We start from the raw sequence: 14,232 nt of genomic DNA, 5'->3' as shown, positions 1-14,232 counted from the left end.
TCTAAAGACTTTAAAATAATTGTAAACATACCTAGATTTCAATTTGCCTCAAATTATTGAAATGTCTTTAAAAATCATTCCATTGTGTAAATTACTCATAAAACACAAACTGTTGCAATGGGGCATTTTATGAGTACAGAGCATTTTGTGTCATTTCTGGAGTAAATAAGGGATAGCTATCCTCTTAGTAAAATATTGAATTTAAAGTACTCACATATATTTTCATAACCAATTTATCTATCCTAGACATCTAAATATAGCATCAAAACCATTAACAATCTTTCCAGCATCATCAGCCCAGATATATTGTGTTTCAAATGTTGACTACATAAGTAGAAATATTTTTATCTTACAAAGATACATATGGATATTGTTATGTAAACGGGCATACAACCATTTGTATACATTCTTCCTATTAATGTTTTGTCTATAGTACAATACATACACATCAACACCATTAAGTGAGTGTTATAAACATGCCCATATGTATATCTCCTCATTAATTAATATTAATGAGGAGATATAGTACAATAAACACAAATGTCTTCAACATATAATTGGGCATATTTGCAACTTTATGCATTTCTCATCAGTGATAGTATATCTATAGCAAATGAATTATAGCAGAAATTAAAATAATCAGAATCAGATTTCAGTATTTCATTTGGTGTTTCACTCCACACATCGAGATGAATAAGCAAATGATGAAATGGCTGGTGAGCTTCAGCTTATGTCAGGGTTTGGTTTACAGTGTTAGCATAAGTGGGAACCAAGTGTCTTCACTAACAGTGAACTCACACACTGAATTTTCACAGAAAATCATCTCAAGTACCTGCAAGGAATTAAACTTTCCTATGTGTTCTGTGTGTAAAATGTTTTGATGCATAATTGACACTGGCAGTACCATTGGTAAGATCCAAGTAATATATATATATATATATTATATATAATATATATATATTTGTGTGTGTGTGTATATATATATATACACACACACACACACAATATGTTATAATTGTTATTGTGAAGATTATGTACATAGAGGCTAAAGTTACGAAAATCTGGTAATGAATATATTTCTTTTTGAACAGTTTCAGCTCTTTCCTCATTTTCTCCCAGTTTTTCCCTCCTCACCCACAAGTTGTATACCTTGGTTATTTTAACATAATGCCTAGTGAGTATCACTGCTACATTTTTTCATCCTCACTCACTATTTCTGTGCTCCCCCTTAAGCTTCCACAAAACAGATAAATTTACAAACAAGACAAACAGTAGAAGAAAACAAAAGCACCATCAAAGGAAAGAAAAAGAGAAAAACAAAACAAAACTTTTTTTTTCCATTTCTTGGAATTCATTTGCATAAACATTATTTCATATGATCATATGCACACAGATACTGAGCATTTCTGATCCTCTCCTAAGAATATTATCTAGAGTCCTGTATAGTTTATCACATCCAAGTGCAATTTTTGTCTTTTACCATCCAGTGTGTTTACTTATAGATTTATAAGAAAATTCTAATTACAACAAATGAAGAAAACCATGCAACTTATGTTTCTTTGGGTCCGGCTTAATTCATTAAATATTTTTTTCCAAGTCTTTACATTTCCTTGTGCATGGTACAATAACATTCTTTCTGATGAAAGCATAGAATTATATTGTTTGTATATGCCACATTTTATTGATCCACTCATTTGCTAAAACATCTGGATTTATTTCCTTTTTTGGCTATGGTAAAAATACTGCAGTGACCATGGTTGTGCTGGTAGCTTTAGTGTGTTCTTGTTTGTAATCTATTGGATAAATGCACAGTCGTAGAATTAATGGGTCAGAGGGAATTTGTATAATTAACATTCTGAGGAACCTTCATACTGCTTTGCAGAGTGGTTGAACAAGGTTACAGTCCCAATTCAAGCTCAGCTTGGGTTTCATTGTCCTCCATTGCATACACAAGTAAAAAACTGTTCAGGCTCTTTCCATGGTTCTGAGTTCAGAATCACATTGGTTCTACTTTTTGACCCAGATCACAGTTTTGTTTTCTTTTTCTTCTCAATCCTGCTATTGAATACAGTTTTCTTTCTTTTGCATATTCATACCAAGCTTTGGAAAGTCTTTCCTGGAAGACTTGAATTAGCATTGTGGCAGCTTAACCTTTCAACACCTTAGCATTGTGGCAGTTTAACCTTTCAACACCTAAATTCTAACACTATATCAACATTCTTAAGATTTTTTTCATATATACAGATATATATATATAAATACATAATATTTATACATATATGTATAATTTATAACTTTAAGAGGCCATTAGTACCATTCACCAGTACTTGTTCTAAATCAATTTGCCAAAACAAAATGTTCATGTTATTTTTCAACTTAAATGTTTGCAACCATGTATAAAGTTAAAAACACCTCAAGTTTCCCTTATTTGCAATAACTAGTATATGTCAAAGGCAAGCAGAAAAGGTCAGATAAGTTGATGTTAGGTGAAATGAACCCCAAGGTAAGTATTCAAATGTTTATTTTTCTTTCTTGCAATTGTTTCTAACATATTTATAAGATGGTTTCTTTGTTGAATTGTATGTCCCTCCCCCACTGTATAACCCCTGTTTTCATTGTATTTGATGTTGGCATAATTTGTGGAAGGGAAGGGCAAAAACAAACTGTTTAAACAGGGATACAGGGGGACCCATTGCAACAATGAGATGTACAAGTCGTTATGATGAAAAACGAACTTTACAACTTTGTCTGGGGAGGGAGGGTGAGATGGGAAGGGATAGGAAGGGGAAACAAAGCAGGAAGCAACAATGCTTGATAAGAAATGTACTCATTACCTTGCCCATGTAATTGTAACCCCTCTGTACGGTATTTTCACAATAAAAAATGGAAAAAAATGGGAAAAAATCTCAAGTTGATATTAAACTTTAGAACTTTTTTATATATGCTTTGCACTATTTGACCTTCTCCATGCCAACTATTCACAATTTCATCTTTAATATGAAATAAAAAGTTGCATAAATGTAAAGACTTGGAAAAATTATACTAAGTGAAGTAAGCCATACCAAAAAAAAAATGGGTCCCACGGTTTCCCTTATTTGCAATAACTACTATATGTCTAGAATAATCTTACCAGACAAGAAGAAAAGGTCAAAAGCTATGCACATATAACCATACAAGATGGTGCTAAGTGAAATGAACCCCAAGATAGGGACACAAAAGGTTGAATATTTGTTGTTGTTGTTTTTAATGTACTTATAATGTACTATGTGATTTCTTTTGTTTATTTCATATGTTCTTCCCAATGTTATAATCCCCGTTTTCTTTGCATTTGATTATGATACCCTGCATCTTGTATATACATTTTTCTAATTTGGAGAGAGGAAGGGAAATAAGAAAATGCTGAAACAAGGATACAGGTTGACCCATTGCAACAACCAGATGTACAAAACACTATGTTGAAAACAAACTTTACAACTTCAGGGAGGGAGGAGAAGAGAGGAGGTGGAAAGGTGAGGATGGAAGGGATGGTAGGGGAAAAAGAAGGGAGGAGGTAACAATGCTCAAAAGGAAATGTACTCATTACCTTACTCATGTAACTATAATCACTCTGTACAGTAGTTTTACAATAAAAATTGAAAAATGTCATATATAATAGAATCATTGTATTTTTTAAATAGATATGATTTAATTAAATAAAATGTCAAATAAATGAGCATGTGCTAAAAATAAATTCAATTTGTCTACATTATTTTCATTTTCAAAGATTTGTCAATAATTTAATCAAACATAGAGAAATATTATCTTGAAGCTAAATGATTACAAGTTTATAAATGGGCAAAAGACTTATTCTAGTCAAGATAGATTATTTAACATCTGTTTAAAATTAAATTCAAACTAAATATTATATTTATTATTTTTGATGTTTCAACTCCAAAAAGATAGTGCTAAAATGAAATAGGTCAATAATATAGTATGCCTATTGTTATGAAATGATAAGTGAATATATATAATAAAATTGTGTTCTGTCTATGGAATGCTTGATAATCTTTGCATAAAATAAGTAATGGCTTATAATTGACATCCATGAAACTAAAAGTAGCAGAAATCTTTAAGAAAAAACAATATAGTGTGTGTGTGTGTGTGTGTGCGCGTGCGTGGCTGCGTGTGCTAGGCCTGCTGCTTGAACATTGTCCCTGAGCTTTTTGCTAAAGGCTAATGCTCTGCCATTTAAGTCACAGCTCTGTTTTTGGCGCCTTTTTATTGTTTTTGTTTTTTTTACTTTTTTGTATTTTTTTTTGAGGGGATAGTAGATAATTGGAGATAAAGGCCCCAGCAGCTCTAAGTGACTAGCACCTGGCTTTCATATACATATACATATATATTTATGTGTGTGTTTATTCTTACTCTTGATCTTAAATGACAATCTGTCCATGCATACTTTCTGAATTCCTTTTAGCTGTGTTTAAATATTCTTTCAATAGTTGTCTTTTAAATAAAACTTTTTTGTGTCAGATAATTTTAAAATTTATGTAAATTTAACTTTGAAGATGGAAAAGTACCCAAAATAATTAGACAGAGTCTTGAAGCTTTGCTTCTTTTTCAGTATGTAAAAATAACATTAAATGGACTCTGACAATGATCCTTGCATTCAGCCAGTGCTAATCAACTTCCATAAATTGTTTTTTTTAATTTTCCTGCCTGAATTTTAAAATAAAAGTTTAAATGCAGTACTCAATATTTCATTTTTCATCGCCCTTCAAATGTTTAATGTAAAAATAGAGAACAGTTTTCCTGTTTATCATTTCATGTGTAAGTTAGATATTTAGAAATGTAATTTTCATGAAATAGCTCTAATTCCTAATTTATACTAAACAATTAGTCATCTGACACAGTTGAACTTGCATATATAAAAATGATTTAAAATGCATCTTTCTCCAGATGACTGGTATGATATACACTGACCCTCATTAAGGAGTGAATTAAAATGCATCTATTTATCCAACCATGAATTCATATTAATGTCTCTTACTCTATGGGAGGCTTTGTGTTAGTGACCCAGGAAATTTTCTAGTAGGGCAAAGTGACATCTTGATCTTATCAGAAGGAACAAGGAGACAGTTACAAATTTAATTGCATACACAGATACTCGTAAGAAAATGGGAAAATATCTATAATAGGAGCAAAAGGTAAGACTGAAACAATTATTTAAGGATATATGAAGAAAAAATGAAACTAACCTAGAGTATGATATTCAAATATTTATATCAAAAGCAGTCAAATTTTTCTGTGACACTATCATGTTTTTTTTTTGGTGTTTTTTTTTTTTTTTTTGTCTGTTGTGGGGCTTGAACTCTGGGCCTGAGTGCTGTCCCTCAGCTCTGCAGCTCAAGGCAAGCGCTCTACCACTTGAGCTACAGCGCCACTTCCGGTTTTCAGTGGTTTATTGGAGATAGGAGTCTTACGGTCTTACGAGCCCGGGCTGGCTTTGAACCGCGATCCTCAGATCTCAGCCTCCTGAGTAGCTAGGATTACAGGCGTGAGCCACCAGCGCCCGGCACTATCATATGTTTTTGAATTAGTAAGGCAAAATTCGATAAACTTAGAGTATATAAATCACCAATTTTGTTGTTGTTGTTATAGGTCTGGAAACTAGGATCCATGTAAGACCTCATTTTCTGCTTCAAAGATCAGCCAGAATTACACTGTTACTTCATATGGTCAAGACAGAATGAATTAGGTCTCCCTAGAGATTTAGAAAGACACCATTGATCATCAGATAATAATGACTAATCACATCTGTCCCTAACACCTCATTTCTTGCCTGTCACCAACCCTTCCTACAATCAATATATTAAGTTTAGGGAAACTCAATCATTTAGAAAACAATAGAGAGATAGCAAGTATTTTGAGCTTTTTGAGCCATATGGTTGCTGTCAGGGCTATTCAGCCTAGAACTAAGCTTATAACTGAATCACCATAAATGTGCTTCTGCAAATTTCATTACAGGTACACAACATAGGTTTCCTGTATTTTCACGTCACAAAATATTATTTTTCTATCAATTAACTCAATCATTGTAGTGTATAACCTATTTTGTTGAGTTTGTGAAGCATACCACAGTGGCAGAATTAGGCAGTGATTTTCAGAGACTTGCCTGTACATTATGCATCATCCATGAAGATATAGAAAAAACTATTTTTACAGTTGGACATTTAAAAATGTGAAGAAAACCAACTGAATGTAATACCCTATCAGCTAGTCAAGTCAAAACTGTTATAGGCTATCACACATTCCTAAGTCATTATTCAACATTTGTTCATTCACTCATTCTTTCATTGAATCAAAAAATTCAAGTGGTTGGAAATGTGTGTGGTATTATTCTAACAACAAAAGTTATAACACCACACAATGCAGGCAAAATGTTTTATTATTCTCATAAAGTTTTCAGTTACTAATTCGTTTAATTATTAAATAATTAAGTAAATAAAGTGTATTTTTGCATAGGTTCTCTCCTTGTGGACATATGCTGCTTTTGTTGAATTTACAATTTCAGACAAGATTTTTTCCAACCACAAATAACAAAATATATTTTATTAAACTTTTTTTCTTCACTCTTAACCAGTTCTTGTGTTAGAGAATCATATTTTATACAATATATCATATACCTATGTTGTATATGGATGTGGTTTTATTATTTTCCTGTATCTGAACATCATTTCCATGCTATCACTAAAGCTTAAAGATTTATTTTGAAATACCTGATCAAAATCTATGCAGAAAGACATAAATGCACCAGATTCATAGGTTAATGACTTATTCTCACTAGTTGCAGAGTGAGAAAGGGATTCATGGTTCAAGATATACTTTATCAGAAAAGATCCGGGGATCCAAGCTTAATCCTTATCTGGGTACAGTGGTGCATGCTTGACAGCCCAAGCTATTTCTGGAAGATCAAAAGAACACCATGCCAATCCAGTTGGGCAGAAAAAAGTTCCTAGGCTCCATTTGCACAGAGGAAAGTTGTTCACAGTGGAATCCATGCATAATTCCAGCAAAAGCAGGAATCCTGAAGTAGGTTGCTCATGGTTCAAGTGCATGAAATGCACTTGAGCTAGAAATGAGACACATTACACATTCACAAGTGAATAAATCTAGCTTTCATTTATTTACTCGCCTTTTCTGTCTCAGATACACCTACATGTATCTCTTCATAGATGGAACTAAGTAGATCTCTGTTTATACAGATAACAATATAACAGCTGAGAGGGTTGGACAAGAAATTAACACAACCCTATGAAGAAAATATTTGTTCATTTGTTTTCAAAAAATCCTTTTTTTTTTGTACAAGCTTAGGGAGACTTAAAAGACAGTGATATTTTCTATGTTTGAGTTGTTGAACTAAGGTTTAAGTCAGGAGGAATTTTGTTGATACTGCTGAATCATTATCCAAATATAGGGTCTGGTCCAACACTATACCACAGGTATCCACTTGGGGAAGTATGGCATGATGCCAAGTCTGATTGCAAATTGGTATAGAGGAAGAAAAGAATGCAAAAAATTCAGTGAAATATTTATTAATGGATTCTCCATCTCATTTCTGAAATGGTAGCCTATCATGCCAGTGCTGCTACTGATAATGATGAAGATGGTGATTATGATATCATGATGATGATGAAGATAATTTTGCATTGTTATATGAATTATGGATATGAACATATACACATGTTTATATTTAGATGTAATCATAAGTGAAATATTCAAGTTGTAATTACATGCCATTTGTTAATGTATTCCATCAAATCAAATGTATTGTGTGTAGAATTGATATCTTGTAATCAACAATAAGATGTTTTTAAAGAATTATGAAAATGTTTCTTGATTTAAAAATCCTTAATATTATATTATTTTTTAAATATTTTATTGTAAATATTCTGTACAGGTGGCTTAAAGTTACCCCTTCCCTTCCTTCTTATTGTCCCACTATCCCTTCCCGCCCCAACTCCCACCTCCCTCCATACCCTACCCCAATAAACTGTATTTACTAGAAGTAAATCTTACTTTGTGTACTAAACACTGGTATTCAATCCTAGCATTTGTTGTTACAGGAAGACATATTCTAAATTCAGTTTTTCAATGTGATTTATATATCTTACTTTATCCTTGAATTTGTTGTTACAGGAATACATATTCTAAATTCAGTTTTTCAGCATGATTTATGTATACTTTATAAAGGTACACTCTACTTTAATTACAAGTCTTTTGAAATAGACTTTCTAGTCAAAATTTGAAAAATTGTTTTCACTGTGTTTTCTTTGCAATAACCACAGAAGATACAGGGTTTAAAGAAAATGAGGTAACTATGATATTCATATGGTAATTTCAAATAAACCAAAATACTCTGTATGAAAATAGTGACAATGCCATTAATGCATCTTTTATACTTAGTAGAGCATAATCTTTCAAGATGGGAAAATTAGGCTGACAAGTTAAAATTGTCTCTGCTAGTAATTCTATTTTTCCTTATACTGTGTTCAATAATTGCCATAAAATAAGTAATACACACATGTACCATGCATTCAAGTGACTTAATATAATAATTATTATATTTATACATTTTATAAATTTTATAACCTTTGTCTTCACAAACATTGGGATTTTAATTTCCCTACTGCATTTTTGAAAAAACTTAATGATACAAATATTCATTGTTAAATGTTCACTTATAATGTAGATATCTAGTATAAACTTTTATGATTATCTTAAAGACAAAAGGAAGTTTTGTCCCATTTTAGCTACCTTAAAAAAATAGAAATGCACTCACAGAGTGAATATTCTCTTAAATTATTAGTTTCAACACCATATTGTTAAGGAAATAAAAAAAATAAAGACCTGTAACTTCTAGAAGAAAATTAAAATCTTACTATATTTTTTATTTCTACCCACCTGTCTACCCATGATCTTGGCTCAACTGTGAATTTGAAGCTGGTAGTTTAATTCTAATGATGTTATTATTACATGTATTTCTTAAATGGGAGAATCTATTCCTGAGGTTCAAAACAAAGTCAAACCTATATAGAGCATTGATATTGTGCATTTAACTTCTCTTCACTTCTCAGTAGGTGTCCTCAGTAAGAGACTGTTGAGCCCAGGGAAATGACTGTCACTTGAATCAAAAATCCTGCACACAAGTCTTTTTGGTCCAAAATGGAATCTGCATTATAAGTTGATATAAGCAGAAACCTGATTCTAAAAAGAGACTAGGATTTTAAATAAATATGCTGGGATATTGGTTAGCTAGATGCCTGTATAATTCTTAATATTAACCTCATACAAAAATTAATGTGATTCACAGAGTGAAATATAAAGAACTATCAATGTGAAATCTATTCAAGAAAATATAGGAGAAAATATTCATTAACTTTTAGCTTGGCCAAACGTTTCTCTATACAAAGCAAAGAGCACAATTTACCATGAGAATTCCTATTAGAATGGCTAAATAATTAAAAGGTAAATGTGAAAAGGTTGTAAAAAAAAAGGGAGAGGGGTATGCTAGTTCACTGTCTTCTACTTACGGCATGTAAATTACTAGAACCACCAGTGAAACAGGAGGAAATGTCTTCAATACAACAAGAAAAAAGGCAGCTATCTACCTTTCTGAGAATATACCTATAAGAAAATAAGTGTGTCAGAGAGATAGCTACATTCCTATATTCACTGCTGTATTCTTTATAATTAATTGAACAATTAATCTGCACAAGTTCTCATCAATGAATATATGGCAAACCTGGTTGTAAAGCTATAAATCTGAAATCTAAACAATTTCTTTTTATTTTCACTATTTTATTTTTATTTTTGTGTCTAGTCTTGGGTCTTAAGCTTGGGGCATGGATACTGTTTCTGAGATTCTCTTGTTCAAGCCTAACACTCTACCACTTGAGCTACAGCTCAACTTCCAGCTTTCTTGGTGTTTAGCTGGAGATAAGGGTTTTCTCATATTTCCCTTCCTTGGCTAGCTTCAAACCACATTCCTCTGATCTCAGCTTCTTAAGTAACTGGAGTCACTGGCTCCAGGCTCTAACCAATTTGTAAAGAGAAGAAAATCTTATGATATGCAGCAAAGTGACTGTGGAGAACCCTATGTTGAATGAATCCAGTCAGACCCAGACAAAATACATTATGTACTTGTATGTGGAATCTAAATAAATTGAACTTAGAACCAAAGTGGAATGATTCTTAGGAGATGGGGTTCTGCAGATTTGAAGAGATGTTGGTTAAAGAGCAACAACAACAATAAAATCAGTTAAATTACAGGAATATATAGTATATAAACACATATCAAAAGTAGTTTACAGCATTTTATTATATTCTTGGTGATCACTGATGTTTAAGTTTTCCTCATTACTGAGAACAATATATGAAGTAATGTCTCTGCTATTCAAATGAATTCAGTAATTTTATGAGGTGTACATGATTAAAAAATGTTATAAATTGTAAATATGTTACTTATTTCATAATAAATTAAAAACACTCACTTAAGACATTAAAGATTTAATTGTTATTTAAACTTTAATCATTTTAAAAGGTGACAATCAGTGTAAACATAGGAAAAATAAAAAAAAATATATGAAGCTATGTGAATAATGCTGCAATAAACATAATTGTGCTGATAGTTATAGTATGGCTTTGTTAGTGATCATTTGGGTAAATGCCCAAAAGTTGGATTGCTGGGTCTTCAGGAGCTCTATGTGTAGTCTGTTGAGGAACTCTATACTGCTTTCCAGAGAGGTTGAACAAGTTTATACTCCCACCAACAATGCAGTAGGGTTCCCTTTTGGCCACATCCCCTCCAGCATCTCTTGTTATTAGATTTCTGGATTATACCCATTCTAACTGGGGTGAGGTAGAGTCTCAATATTGTTTTAATTTTCATTTCTTTTATGGCTAGAGAAATTGTGCATTTCTTCATGCATCTATTGGCCATTCTTACATAGCTAAGATATGAAAGCAACCCAGATGCCTCTTAGTAGATGAATGGATCAAGAAAATGTGATACAGACACACACACACACACACACACACACACACACACACACAATGGAATTCTATGCCTCCATCAGAGTAACACTGCCCCATTTGTTAGGAAATGGAAAGACTTGAAAAAAATCATATTAAGTGAAGTAAGCCAGAAACAAAGAAACTAGTTATTTGCAATAACTAGTATACATATAGGATAATCTTACCAGACAAGCAGAAAAAGTCATAAGCAATGTACATATGACCATATAAAATGATGCTAAGCAAAATAAACCCCAAGATAGGGACATAGAGGTTTTATCTTTGCCGTCGTTTTTTTAAAAGTACTATTTGATTTTTTTTGTTGTGTATTTTGTATGTTCTTCTTCCCTCTATTTGATTCTGGTGCCATGCATCTTGTATATACATTTTTTTCTAATTTAGAGAGGAGAAGGAAAATAACAAAATGCTGAAAAAGGATACGGGTTGACCCATTGTAACAATGAGGTGTACAAGACACTATGTTGAAAAATAATTTTACAACTTGGGGAGGGGAGAGGAGTTGGAGAGGTTGGGGATGGGGATAATAGGGAAAAACCAAGGAGTAATAATGTTCAATCAGAAATGTACTCCTTACCTTACTCATGTAACTTTAACCCCTCTCTAAAGTATCTTTACAATAATATATATAAATATTTTATCAAAATACATGAATGTTTGAGTCTACATTCTTTAACAAAATCTTTCATATTTCTGTCAAGTTTAGTTTTCTCCATAATAAGGAGATCACCATTAAAAAATCTATGTACACATCATAATTACTTACAGATATCTCAGTAAAATGAATGAACTGATTAAAGATCATGTACTAGATTACCAATAACATTTTCTTATTTAATAAATAACAAATGAGAATATTAATTAAACTCACATTCCAATTACTTTTCCTTTTTATAGAATTTTAATATGTAATAAATTTTTAATTTTGCAGTATCGTACTTTTTGCATTTTCTAGCAGAAATTTCTACTCATGGCTCATGCTGTTTAATATTTTGGAATAGAAAAAAGGGCAAATAGTAAATATTTTGTTCTCTTGACATTAAGTAGCTAAATGAGATTCCAAAGAAAAGATTCCAAAATAAAATTCACATTCAAAAATAAGATGGCAATTTTTCAACTAACAAACTTCTGTGTCTAAACATATTCACATAGATGACAACAAATAAAAGCAAAGCATAAGAGTAAAGAAAAAAAATCAAGCAAATGTCTGTGGTGTCAAAATTTACAACAGGCCTGACAAAAATACCAACAAGTAGACAGTAATACTCACAATTCAGTTTTATAGAAACAACCATGGTGATGGTTGCATAACTCTGTAAAGAACACATTGGCTTGTATGTATATTAACTGTGAAATTTTTATGTGAAATGTATTTGAATGTAGTTATGTAAAAATATGTGTGATCATATGCACATATCTGAACCTCAGTGTTTATATTTAATATGCATGTGCATGTTTACCTACATATATGTGTATATTAAAAATATTCAGTTAAGTCTCACTAAATTTAACTACTGGAAAGAAAGCACACATAATAAATCTATGCACATTATTTTCTACTGCAATTTCAGGTAATATAAAAATCCAAAAAAATTCAAGGAAGAAACAAAAAAAATCTGGTACTTTTTTTTTTGTATTTGTGCCAATAATGGAGCTTCATCAGGTTCTTGCCTTTGTTTGTTTGTTTGTTGTTTGTTTTGTTTTGCTCAAGACTACTTTTCTACTTCTTGAGCCACACTTGCACTTCCAGATTTTCTTCTGGCTAATTGGAAATGAGAGTCTCATGGACTTTTCTGCCTATGCTGACTTCAAACCAATATTATCTGATGTCAGCCACTAAGTAGCTGGGGTTCCAGGTAAGGAGGCTCTGCTGCCCAATTCTGATATATTTTTAAGCACCTTTGTTTTTGTTTTGTTCTGTTGTAGAAAGAAGAAATTATAAAATTAAGAGATCATATATTGGAAGTAAAAATCTGTTATTTTTTTAACTTTTAAATATAAGAAGATACTTCCACATAGTATCAAGATTTAATGAAATACCTATGTTGATATTATTATATTATTGACATTTTTTTAGGTTTTGTCTGTTGTGGGATTTTAATTGAGAAACTGGGTGCTGTCCCTGAGCTTTTATGCTCAAGGCTAGCTAGTGTTCTTCCACTCTGAGGCACCACACTACTACCAGTTTTTTGGTGTTTAATTGGACATAAGAATCTCAAAACCACGTTCCTCAGATCTCAGCTTGCCAAGTAGGTAGGATTATAGGTATAAGCCATCAGCACAAGGCTATAATTACCATATTTTATTGTAAAGGCTGTATTATATATTCACATAATATTTCCATATGTCATTACTGGTCACATACACTATCAAAGAAATCATTTCTTTTATATGCATTGGCTAAGGTCTATAATCACAATCCTTGGAAGGCAGAGATGATCCCAGCACAATTTGGAACCCCTGAGACCAAAGAAACATCTGTTAGCCTTGTCTCCACCAATGTTTTCCTGATGGCATGCCTCTAATCTCAAACTATGGGAAGGACAAGGACTAGGGAGAAGGGATACACTCCTCTTATTTGAGCTTCTTGGAGAAGCACAAATAGGAAGATCACAGTGCAATCTAGCACAGATATGAACTGAAACTCTGAAAACAACCAACATGCCAACAGTGGACAGAATGGCTTAAGTGGTAATGTATTTATCACAGCAGCTGAAGACTATGAGCTTAATCCCAGAAGTGGATCAGCTCTGACAATGTTGTTTTAATTTATGGAGCTCATTTCAGGGACTTGCACATGCTCGGGTACCACTTTATAACTGAGATGCCTCACCTGTCCCAGATTTTTTAATAACCCTTATTATTTATTATCTGTTGTTTTGTCTGTTATGCTTTGAAATTTTGTTAAATTCCCAGAATTCTGAGCATAAAAGTATACGTGATTGTAATTGAAGCACAAATAATTGACATTGGAGAAACGTTGGCGAAAGATGAGGGACGAAGTTATTTGTTTTCATGCCCCTCTTGTAGCTCTACTTGTCTTCTTCCTATGATAGCTTTACAGAACTCGACAGATATCCTGTGCTGCGAAAGTGTAGTGAGAATTAGAAAACTGAACATGGGAGCAAAACAAAGATACAAGTTTACATAGTTACATCC

The sequence above is a fragment of the Dipodomys ordii genome, unplaced genomic scaffold (assembly GCF_000151885.1).
Source record: "Dipodomys ordii isolate 6190 unplaced genomic scaffold, Dord_2.0 Scaffold21, whole genome shotgun sequence".
Classification (NCBI taxonomy): domain Eukaryota; kingdom Metazoa; phylum Chordata; class Mammalia; order Rodentia; family Heteromyidae; genus Dipodomys; species Dipodomys ordii.
This window is presented reverse-complemented; position numbering follows the sequence as displayed.